At 35.7% G+C, this 15,582-nt stretch overlaps 1 pseudogene; it reads right to left on the bottom strand.

The window, feature by feature from the left end:
• Positions 1 to 8,707: 8,707 nt before the first annotated feature.
• Positions 8,708 to 11,424, bottom strand: LOC144304707 (olfactory receptor 8B3-like; annotated as a pseudogene).
• Positions 11,425 to 15,582: the final 4,158 nt, after the last annotated feature.

A 15,582-nucleotide genomic window follows, 5' to 3' on the forward strand; every position in this document is an offset into this window, starting at 1 on the left:
GAGAAAAAATATCAATAGAACAGGGCTGCTGGGTGGCTCAGTTAATTAAGCCTCTGACTTCAGCTCGGGTCATGGTTTCAGGGTCCTGGGATCGGGCCCTGCATCGGGCTGGCTCTCAGCTGAGAGTCTGCTTTTCCCTCTCCTTCTGTCCCTCTCCCTGTTCATACTCTCTCTCTCTTTTTCAAATAAATAACTAAAATCTTAAAAAAATATATATCAATAGAGAAAAACTCCAGAGTGATATATAGTTTGCTTTTTATTTTGTGTGAAAAATATGCAACATGTGATCATCTTCCATCACAAACAAAAATCACAAACAAAAATTTATGAAACTTTGCTGCAGTCTATTTTTCTATGACTTCCACAACATAAGAAGGGTGTTCAATATGTGTGGATTTAAAGGCTTAATTCTTTAGGGTGTTATTAGCTCTAAGAACATATGAGAAGAGAGCTATGTTTCTGAATTCAGGAAATTAGATAATAACCTAACAGAAACCGAGTGGGAGTTGTCAGGATACATCTCTATGCAGCCCAATTAGCAATTAGCAATGGTGATAAGATGTGACCATCACCAGATAAATGCTCTGAACTTCTCCAAGGATCCATGAGAATAAGACCAATGTCTTAGGTTGTCATTACTCATATAGAAGACAATACTCCATGGAAGTGAGCCAGGAGAAAGGTGGGGGATTTGGGGTTGAGATTCACTTAGTAGATACCATAGTTTTTTAATAGTTTCACACATAAACTACTAAAATTCCTTCTATAATCCCAAATAATGTGGAAATTATGACCATCAGGGTGGGTTTTCCAGAGGTCAGAACCAGGACAGACCTATCTCTCTCTGACTGTAGAGGTATTCCTGCTGATTTGGAGACTAAAATTGCTGATGTGTCAGCGCAAACAAAGCCCTTTAGGTTAGGTTTTGAGGAAGCTCAATAGATGGAGGAAAGCAACAAATGTGAAGTAATATTTCACCTTTCTGGAGATATTTATGTAGTGACTTAAATTTTTCAATATTGCCAAAAAACTACATGCAAGCAAAAACACCTTGCAGACATCAATATAAATGTCATAATAGCCATTTATTACAGTTTGCTTGTTCTCAGCTGACATTGGTCCTCTCAGTGCCCTATTATTTTTAAGAAATAATTTTTTAAAGATTTTATTTATTTATTTATTATTTATTTATTTATTCATGAAAGACTCACAGAGAAAGAGAGAGAGAGAGAGGGAGAGAGAGAGAGAGAGAGGCAGAGACACAGGTAGAAGGAGAAGCAGGCTCCATGCAGGGACTCCAGGATCACACCCCGGGCTGAAGGTGGCTCCAAACCGCTGGGCCACCCAGGCTGCCCAAGAAATAATTTTAACAAACATGGATGAGATCAGAATTGAAGGCAGCAAGTTTAAAAGAAGGGAGACATGAGAAAACTGTTTTTAAAAAGCTGAGGATAGCAAGAACAGTTTAAGAGTAAGAAAAGAGGCCTCCAGAAAACCATCTTAAAAAAAAAAGTAAAAAATATTCCTCACACTGCATAGTTACCTAGGAATCAGGAAAATGTGAACACATAAAAACGTAGATACATGGGGTGCCGTGCGTGGCTTAGTACTTTAAGCGTCTGACTCTTGGTTTTGGCTCAGGTCATGGTCTCAGGCTCATGAGATGGACCCCTGGCATAAGGCTCCACACTCAGCATGGTGTCTACTTGTTTCTCTCCTTCTGCTCTTCCCCTTGTTACCTTTTTCTTTCTCTCTCTCTCTCATAAATAAATAATCTTAAAAAAAAAAACACAGGCACATACACAAAATAGTTCTTGTGCATAAAAATGATTGCTCTGAATCACCAAAAGAACATTTATTTATTTTCAGTTTCATCAACTGAAAAAGGCAAGGGATCATGAAATGAAATATTTAAATTTCCTATCAAAGTAATTCAGTAAATGAAGCACTTTAAAGTTTGGCAAGGATAATAAGGTATTTACATATGTGAGATATCACTGAAAATGAGAGGTTATTACACCAAATGAAGGAAAAGAAAGACACTATTTTGTTTACCTCCCAATTTTTCTCCCCTGTGGTTAGTGGCCTACAATGCTATTGTTATTGAGGTTTTAGAGTGTGGGGGTAGTGTAGTGGGGACAGAAAAGTGTCAGCTCCCATCCTTGAGAAGCATAAATGAATATCTAAGGAAAGTACCTAGTGTTTTAAGGATATAAGAATATTACTCAACAGATCCTTTATCAAATTACCAATAAAACATCCAGGATTAAAATATAAATATATATTAAGTATATATAATATATAATGTATAATAATTATAAATACAAATGTGTGCCTAAATTAAATTTTAAAATAAAATTTTATTTCTTTTATTTAACAGAGATATGTAAATCTCAGACAGTTCTTCCTGCATACTCTTACTTTTTAGATATAGTTATCTATATAAATCTGAGATGACATCTACTGAAATAATTTGTTGTAGGATCCAGAATGAAATGTTATAGTTATTGGAGAAATCCCACTGTTAGGTTCCTCTCTACAATGTAACTTTATTCAAGAAACAATAGGGAATCCCTGGGTGGCTCAGCGGTTTAGCGCCGCCTTCAGCCCAGGGGGCGTGATCCTGGAGACCTGGGATCGAGTCCCACATCGGGCTCCCTGCATGGAGCCTGCTTCTCCCTCTGCCTGTGTCTCTGCCTCTCTCTCTTTCTCTCTGTGTGTCTTTCATGAATAAATAAATAAAATCTTTAAAAAAAAAAAGAATAATGAAATTTACTAGATACCAAATATTATTTACTACAGTCTCAAATATTATTGGGAATGTAGCAGTCTTTTGAGCTCCAATGAAGTAGATATTTTTGTTAAGAAAATAGAATTCATAAGGTTCAATCTTCTGGATTTAGAGAATAAAGTTTAATTTTTCATAGAATTCAAACACTGAGGAAAGGACATATTCCTGTGTTTATTAATTTATCCAAAGTAAATGTTACAGAACATCTGTATGACTTTCATCAGAATAAAATCTTTGTTAATTTCAAATCATTTACCCTATGATCCTATGGTGACATAAGTAGAAAGGCATCTTATTTGGAGGTAGAATGGGCTAAAAGAACTCAGTTTAGAGTCTGTGTGACTAGATTTATCCTCTCTGAATCTTTGTTCTCTCTCCTACAAAAAAAGTAGTTGCGAAAAAAAAGGTAGTTATGAAGATAAAAAGATCTGTACTGAGCTTTGAAAAACCTTAAGCCACTATGTAATTATCAGTTACTATTGTTTTTATTTTTTTATTATTTCTTACATTTATAAAGTACTTTCCAAGTTTACTTTGTATCATTCCAAAGATCCCCAAAGCAGTAGGCACCCTTACCCAGGGAGCATAAATGGGAGCTTGGGGGAATGTATTCAATGAGAAAAACAGTGTTTGTTCTTGGGTCTCATGGAGAAGAGCACTCTCTACTAGAAAAGCAAAAAAACTTTAAAAGTCATAATTCAAGAAGCAAAGGGGTCTGGAGAGTCCCAGGGTTCCTACAGCAAACTTGGAAGAATTGTCTAGAGCTGGGTGCTTATTAGTGGCTATGAATAACAGGATATTATGATTTAGATTTAAGAAGGAGCTGTATTGGCAATTATGCCAACTCTGTTTTCGCTCTCTTTAGGAAGAGCTATGGCATTAAATTGCCCAGACCAGCAGTGGGAGCAACATGAGGATGAGGTCATTAAATGCTGTCAATATGAGTGAATACATAGACCTTTCCACATCTAAATATCTTTACCAATTTCTTAAACTCTAACAACCAGGGGCTAACAGCCCAACAACTTAAGTTTGACAAGTGAGTACTACATTTGCAGATTATGCTTTTGATTGGACACCATTTAACTAGCAAAATCCATCTGCATAAGAAAGATCTTGCAGTTAAGCCAACACAACAGATTTCAGGACAAAAAGGCATTCAAATATTGGGCTCTGTGGAAATTGTTTGGCTCACTGATAGGAAACATCGAAACCCAACGCAGATAACGGGAAATCAAATTAAGAAAATTAAGTCATCCAGTGTACATGTAATGTAAATAAATAAGTACATCTAAAATTCAAGATTACCTACTCCAGGCAAACTTTTCAAAGCAAACTACCCATCTTGCAATGTAATTTTTTTTGCAGTTGTTTAAAAAAGCAAATGAATAGGGGCGCCTGGGTAACTCGGTTAAGTGTCTGCATTCTGCTCAGGCCAGGATCTTGGGGTTCTGGGATTGAGCCCTGAGGCTGGCTCCCTGCTCAGCGGGGAGTCTGTTTCTCCCTCTCCCTTTGCCCTCCTCCCCGCCACCTGCTCTTGCTCTCTCTCAAATAAATACATAAAATCTTTTTTTTTAAAAAAGTAAATGAATGCACCCTCAAAAAAAAATGAATACAACAACATAGCGATTAGAACTTTAATACCATTCTAGAGCCAGTCTACCTCAGATCAAATCTTGGCCTTGTCATTTGGAGTTGTTGGACTTTGAGCAATTTATATAACCTATGTTTCCATGTCCTCATCTGTAAAACCCATCTTACAGAAATGTTTTCTCAGTTAATGGAGATTATTAAAAAAAAAAACAACTAGTACATATTTAGTGCCATATAACTGATAATGTTAATCTACTATTTGGAAGAAGAATGATTAGAGGATTTAAACAGAGCCAATCCAAATCTGTAGAGCCTTTTTCTCTAATCTACCAAGAAGATGATATCCACTTACCTTGAAACATTCAAAAACTGGACCCTAATACTATCTGCAAATGTGGAAGTGGAGCTTAAAAACATACAACTAATTCCCAAAGGTTGACAAATCTCTCAAGATTTGGCTCTGTGTACATTACACAATTAATGAACATGAAACAAAACAAATTAGAGGTCTGTACAATCTCAAAAATATCTCATTATGCAAGGGATTGGTCCCTGTTAGTAAAAATCAATAGTAAAAATATACTCTACAAGAGCTTAGAACTTACAAAGGTTTTTGCCAAATATTATTCTTCTTAGCAAATATTTTTGCCTGAACTCTTAATGTTCTCAGATAGCCCCCAAAGAATTTGTTGTCTGGGAAAGCCCCTGAATTTTTTTTTCTATTAAATAGTCCATCTGTTTGCTGTCATAAAATCAATAAGGGAACATAGGGCCTTAAATACAGCTGGTTCTGGAACAGATCTAATTAAAATACCCTTTTGATGACTTCAGTATTTTAATTAGCTTATGCCACCTGTTCAAAACCCAACTTCATACTTTGTGACAAAAATGCCAGAGAGCTTGAATAATTCTGTAAAATGCGAGTAAATTTCTAACCCTTCCAAACATGTGAGGTCTCCCTTTAATATTCCTTTCTCATACTATTCTCTTATGGTTGAGATATGAATGGTATTGTAACAGTTTGAGAGAGCTAGCCCTCTATTTTTGCTCCACAAAGATGTTCACATAAGTTAGAGATAATCTATTTTTGTATTTATGTGAGAACTTAAATGTAAAACTAGTTAAGCATTTTTGGAGAGAGAGATTTCAAACTACTAATCTGATTTCTTTACTGCTTAGGTGCTTGCTTCGGCAGCACGTATATAAAATTGATTTCTTTACTGCTTATAGGTTTATTCAGACCTCTTTAAATGAGTTTCTGATAAGTTATGTTTTTACACAAAATTACCCACTGCATCTGTTTTCAAATATTTATGTAAAATTCATGGTGTCCTCAATATGTTTTTACTGTATCTGACATTTTAAGTTATTTCTCCATTTTTGATGCTTAATATTTATTTGCATCTTCTTATTATCAAGAGCTATTGATTTTTGGACCTTGCTAGAAATTTTTTTATTTTATTTGTTGTTTAAATAGTCAGCTTTTGTTTTTGCTGTTCCTCTTCACTCTCATTTCTTACTATATTGCTCTGCTTTCTAATACATATTATTAACGTATTATATTACTATATTGGTAATATTATCTTATTATTATAGTGTTTTTCTTTGGATTTATGTTAATTTATACATTGTAACCTAAGCACCTTGATTTCAAAATGGCTTCTTAAACAAGGTTAATTTAAGGCTTTAATGTCTGTATACTCTAGAATTTACCTCACATGTCTTGGTATATGTGTTTTAATTATCATTCAGTTCCAAATAATTTTTATTTTTTAATCTTTTGCTCTATGAAATATTCGGAAATGTTTCATAAAATTCCAAAGACAGGAGGGGTGAGTATATTTTTCTCTTTTATTTCTATCTGCACTAAACTTTAATCAGAATATTTTCTTACTTGAGACTCAATCTGAGGACCTGTCCTTAAGCGAATTTTGAAGCATATTCTGCATTTGCTTAAAAAGATAATATATGTTTTATTGACAAATGCAAGGTCCTATGCATAATATCTACAGGTCCAGGTTGTTGCTTTTCTTGCTGAAATTGGCTATTTCCTTTTTAGATTCTGCTTGATGCATCAATACTTGAGAGAAGTGCGTTAAAATCTGACACTATGAGGGGATCCCTGAGTGGGTTGGTGGTTTGGCGCCTGTCTTTGGCCCGGGGCGCGGTCCTGGGGTCCCGGGATCGAGTTCCGCGTCCCGCGTCGGGCTCCTGGCGTGGAGCCTGCTTCTCCCTCCTCCTGTGTCTCTGCCTCTCTCTCTTTCCATGTCTATCAAGAATAAATCTTAAAAAAAAATTTTTTTTTAATCTCACGCTATGATTCTGGATTTGTTGATTTCTTTTTGAAAGTGTGTTATATTTTGTATGATATATTTTGAAGCTTTGTTGGTAAGTTTATACAAGTTTAAAACTGTTATATCCTGGTATTTGTGTCATTATGTAATGGCTTTTTAAAATCTCTAACAATCATACTTAAAGTATACTTTGCTTTGTATTAACTTAGTTAAGCTGGGTGTTAGATGTTTGCCTTGTGTGTTTCATGTCTAGTCTTTTATTTTCATTTTTCTTTGTCTTTTAATTTTATAGTTGTCCCTTCTAAATAGTACATGGCTGGATTGGGGTAAGGGTTGGGAGTTGTGTAAGTTTCCCCCCCTCTAGTCTGAAAGTCTTACTGTGGAAGGTGTGTACTGATTATTTGAGACTTTGTTAATTTAAGTTCACATGGTAAAATCTGAGGACAATCTCTAAATAAGTAGAGATAAAATCCATAATTTGCAATGAAGAGAGGAGAAGAATAAAGAAAACATGATTAATGCAATAAAAGGAAGGAAAGGAAAAAAGGCAGCAGAACAAAAGCATAGTAAAATAGAAAGCAAATAAATAAAATAGAAAGCAAAAAGTAATAGTAAAAATCAATTTAAATATGTAAGGGTCAATAATAAATGCAAATTAAATAAGCCTGTTATTTAAAACAGTAATAAATTCCAATTAGGGGGCATCTGGGTGGCTCAGTGGGTTAAGCATCTGCCTTCAGCTCAGGTCTTGATCTCAGGGTCCTAAGATTAGGCCCTGGGTGGAGATCCCTGCTCAGTTGGAAGTCTACTTGTCCCTCTCCCCTTGCTCATACACTCTCTCTTTCACTCCTTCTCTCCCAAATAAATGAATAAAATCTTTTTAAAAATTTATTCATTTATTTCAGAGAGAGAGAGGGAGAGAGAGAGACAGAGAGAGGGAGAGCGAGGGCACAGTGGAGGAGGGGCAGAGGGAGTGGAAGAGGGAGAAGCAGACTCACTGCTGAGTAGGGAGCTCCATATGAGGCTTGATCCCAGGACTCTGAGATCATGACCTGAGCCAACAGCAGATGCTTAATTGACTGAGACACCCAGGTGCCCCATAAATAAAATCTTTAAAAATAATAATAAACATTAGAAAAGAGAACAATAGAGTTAGAGATGAGAGCAAAGAAGAACAGCAAAATCAAAAGCTGGCTATTAAAAAAAGAAGTTCCAACTAGTTTTAATTCAAATTTCATCTGTTATTTTTATTTTTATTATTTTAAACGTTTTATTTATTTAAGTAATCTCTACACCAAATATGGGGCTCAAACTCACAACCCTGAGATCAAGAGTCCCATGTTCTCTGACTGAGCCAGCCAAGTGCCCCTATGTGTTATTTTTAAATAATATCTTGCTCTCTTTAGTGTTTCATTTTCTTCTTTCATGATTTTAATCATTTTTAAGAGATTTTATTTATTTACTCATGAGAGATACATAGAGAGAGGCAGGGACATAAGCAGAGGGAAATGCAGGCTCCTCGCAGGGAGCCCCATGTGGGACTCGATCCCAGGACCCTGGGATCATGCCCTAGCCAAAAGGCAGATGCTCAACCACTGAGCCACCCAGGTATCCCTGATTTTAATCATTTTAAACCAAATGTTTTTGTATTCTCTAGTAAAAGCTCAAGAATATAATACATAACATCACTCTTTTTCACTGAGCTCTAAACTGGTAAGAAATAAAATGTATTGGAGACAAAATGAATATTTTAAAACACAAGTTTGGTGTTGAAGGCAGTAACATGTCTTAAAATTAATGAATTTGTAGCAATTTCTACTACGTGATTAGTTACTGATCTGATCACCAGGTTAACTATGCCCAATAGAAGAGGGACTAATGAGCAATTTTAATTTTTTTCCCCTGGTATCCAAGGGTTATTGCCTGGAATGAAGGAACAAAAGAACTACAAGGAATGGGATGACATGAAGCAAATGTACAAAGGTAAGAGATATTGGAAATATTAGTGGAGGAGGGGAGTTTTAGAATACTAGAAGGAGGTAGTATGCCAAGAGAAAATGCTAGTGTTTGGATAGGCCAAATTATTAAAGGCAGTATTCCTAATGGCATTTACTTCCAATATGCATACACATTGGCTGCCATTTTTAATTTTTGCTATATCATCTTCTGCCAACTTATAAATTTCTACATGGTATATATTAGTTGACTTGCTTTTGGACAAATATAAGAATTACATTTAATATAAAATATCAATATCCTGGATGATGAATTTAGAAGTGTTGGGACTTTTATGATAGTTTTCAAAATAATTTTCTTTTACACTGTGAAATAAGCATATGTTTTAAAGCAAACAGCTACCTTTACCCTAGAGATATATCACCTGCAAACTGCTACCAGTGTTAATAAAACATCTCTTGCAGTTCTAACACTCTTTTAATTTCTTTCTGCTTTTTTTTATCCTCAATAAAGTTTCTTGCTTTCTGTTCCTCTGCACAATTTCTCTTGGGAATGAGAAAAGCAATACACTGACCATGTGTTAATATTTGAAAATCAGCTTCTTATTTCAAATCGACCTCTAACACAAATACCATTTACCTAGTACGTTGCAAAGTAACTGGAGTTTTCTCAGAAATTAGCAAATACTTGCATATATTGTATTTGTGCCTTAAGATATGTAACTGAAGCAATTTTAAAATTATTTCTAATAAATTCATGCTCTCAATCCATAAAAATAAAAAATAATTATGATTTATCTTGATTTCATGAAAATTTAAAACTCACTTTTAAAATTAAAAATTTTTAATTAAAAAGAACTAAGATTAGAAGCAAGGATAGACATTTTAGGAACTTTATAAGCACTTTATTTATTTGTCATATTTTTTATTAGGCAATTTGTGTATCTTCACCAAACTGCATTTTGCAGAGAAAACATCAACCTTTATGTTTCAGAAGTGAGAAATATTATGACTTTATTTATAGTACAGTATTAACAAAATCAAATATCTAATGGCTTCAGTACAAACTTTCTCAGACACCAGGGATGCAAAGGTGAAAAGATGGAGTCTGTGCTCACCAAGAATTCATGATCTATTAGGGGTAGCAGAGAAATAATTATTATTCATGATGAATTGTATCAAATGGTGTAATAGAGTTAACAAAAAGATACTTAGAACTATGAAGGAAGATAGATTGATGCTAGAGAACTTGAAAGCAAATTGTAAAAGGCAGTATTCATCACAAAATTTATTTTCAATACATGCATGCACTGGCTGCCATTTTATATTTTGTCCTCTCATAATTTCTAAAGGCTAACAGAAGTTGGTAAAAATTTTGCTATTATTTAAAAAAAACAAAAAAGTATGGAAGTGGTAAACCACAAAATCCCATGTTCACTCTCACTTTTGTGGGAGAATTTGGAATTGTGTCTGTGTTATATGTTTCACTACTGATACCAAAGACATACTTAGAAAAGGAGAGTCGTAAGACTACTAGACACTTTGGTGTAAAGATTGATATTTTGTGATGTTATTCAATTAATTAATTATAGTACCTACAATATTTGTCCCAGAGATAGATGCCATATATAGCAAAAGACAAAGTAATAATAATTTCTTTTTCCCTAATGTTGCAATTACATAATTATACTTGTAAGAGCTAAGAGGAGGGTGGCCTGGATGGCTCAGTGATTGAGCATCTGCCTTCAGCTTGGGGTTCTGGGATTGAGTCTGGCTTTGAGCTCCCCATAGCGAGCCTGCTTCTCCCTCTGCCTATGTGTCTGTCTCTCTCTCTGTGTCTCTCATGAATAAATAAATAAAATCTTTAAAAAAATAAAAAAGCTAAGAGGACAAGGAGGAGAAAAAATTGAGGAAAGAAAGAATGAATGAATTCAAGCTGTAGATATATGAGTTCGATGTGAACCCAAAATTTATATCAAAGACTGATGCCACTTTCCTGATTCATAGACACTACATTAGAAGGTTGGAGGCACATGAATCCTACTGCCCAAAGAAAAATGAAACAGCCATTAATGGGAATTACAGGTTCTGAATGAAAGCTTTAGCCCTGACCTCTGTAGAGCTGATGTGGAAGGTGCTGGTGATGATAAAAGCATAGGAGATAAAAGTAGTGCTGATGGGCACCAAAATGTTCATGTCTATTAGGACAAAGACCATAATCTCATTGTCGGTCCTGGTGCAGGAAAGCTGACTGAGCACAGAGAGTATGTCAAGATCGCGGTTGACGATACTGGCATCACAGAAGGGCAGTCTCACCATAGAGAGTGTGGGCTAGGAAACCCAGACATCCCATCACATATGCTCCAAACTCCAACAGAGAACAGGTCTGAAAGGACAATATAACACCATACAATAGTGGCTTGCAAATGACAACATAGTGATTATATGCTATGCTGTTGATACATAACATTTGGAAATGACAAAGAAACAAAAGAAATAAAGGTGCATCAACCACCCTGGATAGGAGGTTTTCCTCTATACAATGTTCGTGAGTATTTTGAGGGCAAAGACAGAAGAGTGATAGACATCGATGTCAGAGAGACTAAAGAGTAAATATCATATGAATGTATGAAAGTATGTATTTAGTGAAATTAATATAATCAAATTCAGCCTGAGAATCACAGCCACCAGATAGATCTCTAGAAATAGGAGGGGGAGCTAAAATACTCTGGCTTTTTAGATAAATCTTGAGGATAAAGTCTGTCACCAGGGAGTAATTTTCATCTATCATTCTCCTGTAGGAGTCAATCTATGGAGATGAAGGAAGAGCCAATTAGAGGAAAACTGACCTGAGCTATTTCTCACTCATGAAATATCACACAGGCTGGAATTCTCTGAACCTTTGAAATCCCAGGATTTGCATCAATAACTTCTACCTACAGAAGGGCTACAGTGAGAAGAATACTAAGTATATCTTCACTTTAGAAGAAAGTTTACTAATAAAATGGAAAGTCTAAAGAGAGAAATCTTGAAGTTGGTGATTTGACCAGTAGAAATTGTCAAGAAAAACACAAGCAATATGAGGCAAGGTATGGAGGCAGAAAAACATAAGGTACTTTGGAAGAGGAACAGCCACTCTATTTTAATTGGGACCAAGGGATTTGATTGCTCTTTCCTAGAACTGGCCTTTAACGTTATGAGGAGTCATTAAAGAATGTTGGATAGCAGAATTACATAATTAAACTACTTTTGCAAAAGAAGAAAGAAGAACCACAACCACCACTATGGAGAGGTACAGATTGAATCAGAGGAGAACTTGAGACAGAAAGTCAGCAGAAAACCTATTTAGTAAGGTAGCAAGGTCATAAGGTCATTGTAAATTGGGAGACACAAGAAGACTTCACATAACATGGAAAATATAAGATACAGATCATGAGGCAGAAGTTCAAAATGACCATGTTTTTTGATTTTTTGGAAAGTAGGAGAATGGCATTTTCATTAACAAAAATGAGAAAAAACTAACAGCAATGAGTTTGGGAGAATGTTGGTGAATTAACTTGATGTGAAGAAAGAGGACACAACCCTCATTCTGGTGTGTACCATCAGATACATGAAAATGCACCCCTCTTCCCATCCCAACACTGTTAAGGCTGCTCCTTTAATAAGTGGGCAAGTTTTAGCAAAATATAAAAATAAATTAATGTTCTATAGACCCTGGGGAAAGACCTCTTTGATAAAAAATAGTGAAACATAAGTAGACAAATTCTTAACCTACTTTGAACTCCACATGCCTGTTATCCTCTCAAGAAGACTTCAGTCTTCCATCACGGAGTTGGACTCCCCAGCCGCAGCATCCATGTGTTCTACACCACTGGAGAAACTTTCTACAGTGTATTGAATTTGCCTGTGTGTTTGCTTTACTGTCTCTCCCTCTAGGCTGTAAGTTTTTTCATAGAAAAAAAATTGTGCTGTGTTCAAAGAATCTGATAAGGTATTTGTCATACCACAGAAACTTATTAAATGGTTATGATGGTGGTAGCTGTAGTGATAATGGAGTGGTGATGGTGAGTTGGAAAGAACAGGGCCAGCAAAATAAAGAGGAAAGTTGCCTTAATAGAAGTGATTGTTGGAGTTATATAAGGTGAATGAGATCATTACAAAGCGTAGAGAAAGAAGAACAAATGGCAAGTGGAGATTTAGATGACCCCTACAGTGGATGGACCTACCATAGCCAACAATACATTCTGGCTCTTTCTCCCTAATTTGTCAATCTCACAAACCCAATTTCTCTTCCTCATGCACAATCTATCAGTTGGATGGATGTTAGACCTACTACATCCTTGTTATTATATTCGAGAGACAGAAAGAGACCCATAACAGGGAAGCAAAGAAATAATAATAACTGTTACAAATTAAACAAGTAAAATATATACTAACTGGTTGTTGTTCCTAACTAGATAGCAGGACTCCTAATTAGATGCAAGGTAACAGGAGTTACTTATGAAATATGTGCTATTTGAAAAGACATACTCCATAGGCCTACTGTTTTCATAATAGAGATTACAAAAATTTGGATTCTGTAAAAACCTCTTATTTTCTGGGTACATGAAGAAGAATTTAAAATATTTCAGGGGACACAGCTTTGAAGGGTGGAGAAACACTGACTAGTTGGTAAGCTCTGAGAAGGCCAGGACCTTCTGCTTTCCTCATGTATCTTTGTACCCAGAACCTAGAACACAGGGCTAGTTACATAGTGATAAATAGTTAAGAAGTGCTGAATAATTATTATTTGAGTGAATAAATGAATGCATTTCTGTATGCTAATTTATTAGTATATATTGCTCTGAATCTTCTGTTATAAATGTAATGATTATTTAATTATCCCTTATGTCTCCCTATTTGGCCAACAAACTATCTTTTCATTTAATATAGTATAGAGATTGATAGCCATAACATTCTAGAAATAACTAATATGCAGTCTGGTTACAGGCTCACTAACCAAGGGAAAGGTCAATTAATTTTAACTATGAAATAACCATCAGACAATAAGAAGATTTAACAAATGATGGAGAAGGAGGCAAGAAAGAGTAGTAGTCTGCTAATACCCAACCCTTGATTGTGGAACTTTCTTTTAGAATTCCCTCTCCAAATGCAGTTCATCTAATGAGTCCCTAATGTTTATTCCCAAACCCCTGTGTACAACAGAAGATCCAATATTATTCAGCAAACAAAAACAAAAAAGAACCCTACAAGGTAAGTCTCATTTGTGTCCTGAAGGGGATGAATACTTCATGGATTTATTCTAAGTTTTTGTTTCCACAGGGAATTTTTGAGGCCTCTTCTGTAAATGATGCAAGATGCAGAGATAATTCCTTTTCCATTTCAACTTCCAAAGGGATTCCATCTCAGAGAAATTAAATTTGCAAGAAATTGCAAATTCTAATGTTCAAGTGAAATGAGTGTGAGAGCTACTTTTATTTTCTATTTCCTAATGAGAAATTTCTTTAGACATTATTATTTTCTTTATTAAATTCTTCCACAACATCTATCCCTTCTGCTCCCTAAAAGGAGCCTCACCTAAGATGGGGTGAATGTCAGGGAGGTAGAATAACTCTTCCTACCTTCAGGAGGCTTCACTCTAGAGAACTCTTATGATGAACAAGATTTCAAGCTCCCACAATTTTCAGGACCCATATGTTATTTTTGTCAGTATACACCAAAACTATGAAAGATTCAGTTACCTGGATCACAAGAAACTAATGAATGAAGGTAAATGCCAACTTATTAACTTCTACTGAGAAATATAACTGTCATGTTACAAAATTTTAGGCTGTTGATGATGATCAGAGCATGACTCAGAGAAATAAAATGACTTGCTGATTCTGCATAGCTAACAAGGGCTGTAGCTGAGTTCTGATTGTTCAGGATTTCTTCCATTATATAAAATGCCCTTTCCTCACCCCACCCTGGTTCCTGGACTCCTTTTTCTAGTTCTCCATTCTCATTGACTTGTAAAGATTCTCCTTAAAAATGAGATTCGCATGTTAAGTGTTTTTTTTTTTTAAGATTTTATTTATTTATTCATGAGAAACACAGAGAGAGGCAGAAACATAGGCAGAGGGGAAAAGCAGAGTCCCTGCAGGGAGCCCGATGCGGGACTCGATCCTGGGACCCCGGATTCATGCCCTGAGCCCAAGGCAGGTGCTCAACCGCTGAGCCACCCAGGCATCCCCCAAATGTTACATTTTAGAGTAAAAATGCTCCACTGGTCAATGCTGCTCTGAAAACAAAGTCCGTGTATTGTTACACAAAAATACAGTTATAACACAATAGAGTTGTACAATAAGTGCTGTAAGTAGAGTTTGTGTGCATTGATGTCTGTTGTGCACTGAGCTCATTTTAGGCCCTTCAGCATAATATTTATACCTGAAACAGTTATGGAAATGTATGATAGCTGTGTTGTCCTGTATTTATTGTATTTCTTTATTTTTATCATATAAAAATATGGCACAGTGGTTATTTGCTACTTAGCCTTTATTTTTATCATTAAGAGCAAATCTTTGATAATAATTCATCCCATAAAACAGGAAATCCCCTTGGAGACTTAATTTCCAAGAGTGCCTTCTTAAAGAAATGCTGGGTGCCTTGTGGGGGATTTGGGGGTGGAGAATCACAGGTAATTCACTCATGGTTAAATAAAGTAAATCTTAAATTGCACAAATGGATTCAATATAAGCACTATTAGGGGCACCTGGGTGGCTCTGTAGTTGAGCGTCTGCCTTTGGCTCAGGTCATGATCCCGGGGTCCTGGGATTGAATCCGACATGGGGCTCCCCACAGGGAGCCTGCTTCTCCCTCTGCCTATGTTTCTGCCTCTCTCTCTCTCTCTCTCTCTGTGCCTCTCATGAATAAATAAATGAATCTTAAAAAATATATAAACACTATTAAA

This window comes from Canis aureus, chromosome 3 (assembly GCF_053574225.1).
Source record: "Canis aureus isolate CA01 chromosome 3, VMU_Caureus_v.1.0, whole genome shotgun sequence".
NCBI classification, from domain to species: Eukaryota; Metazoa; Chordata; class Mammalia; order Carnivora; family Canidae; genus Canis; species Canis aureus.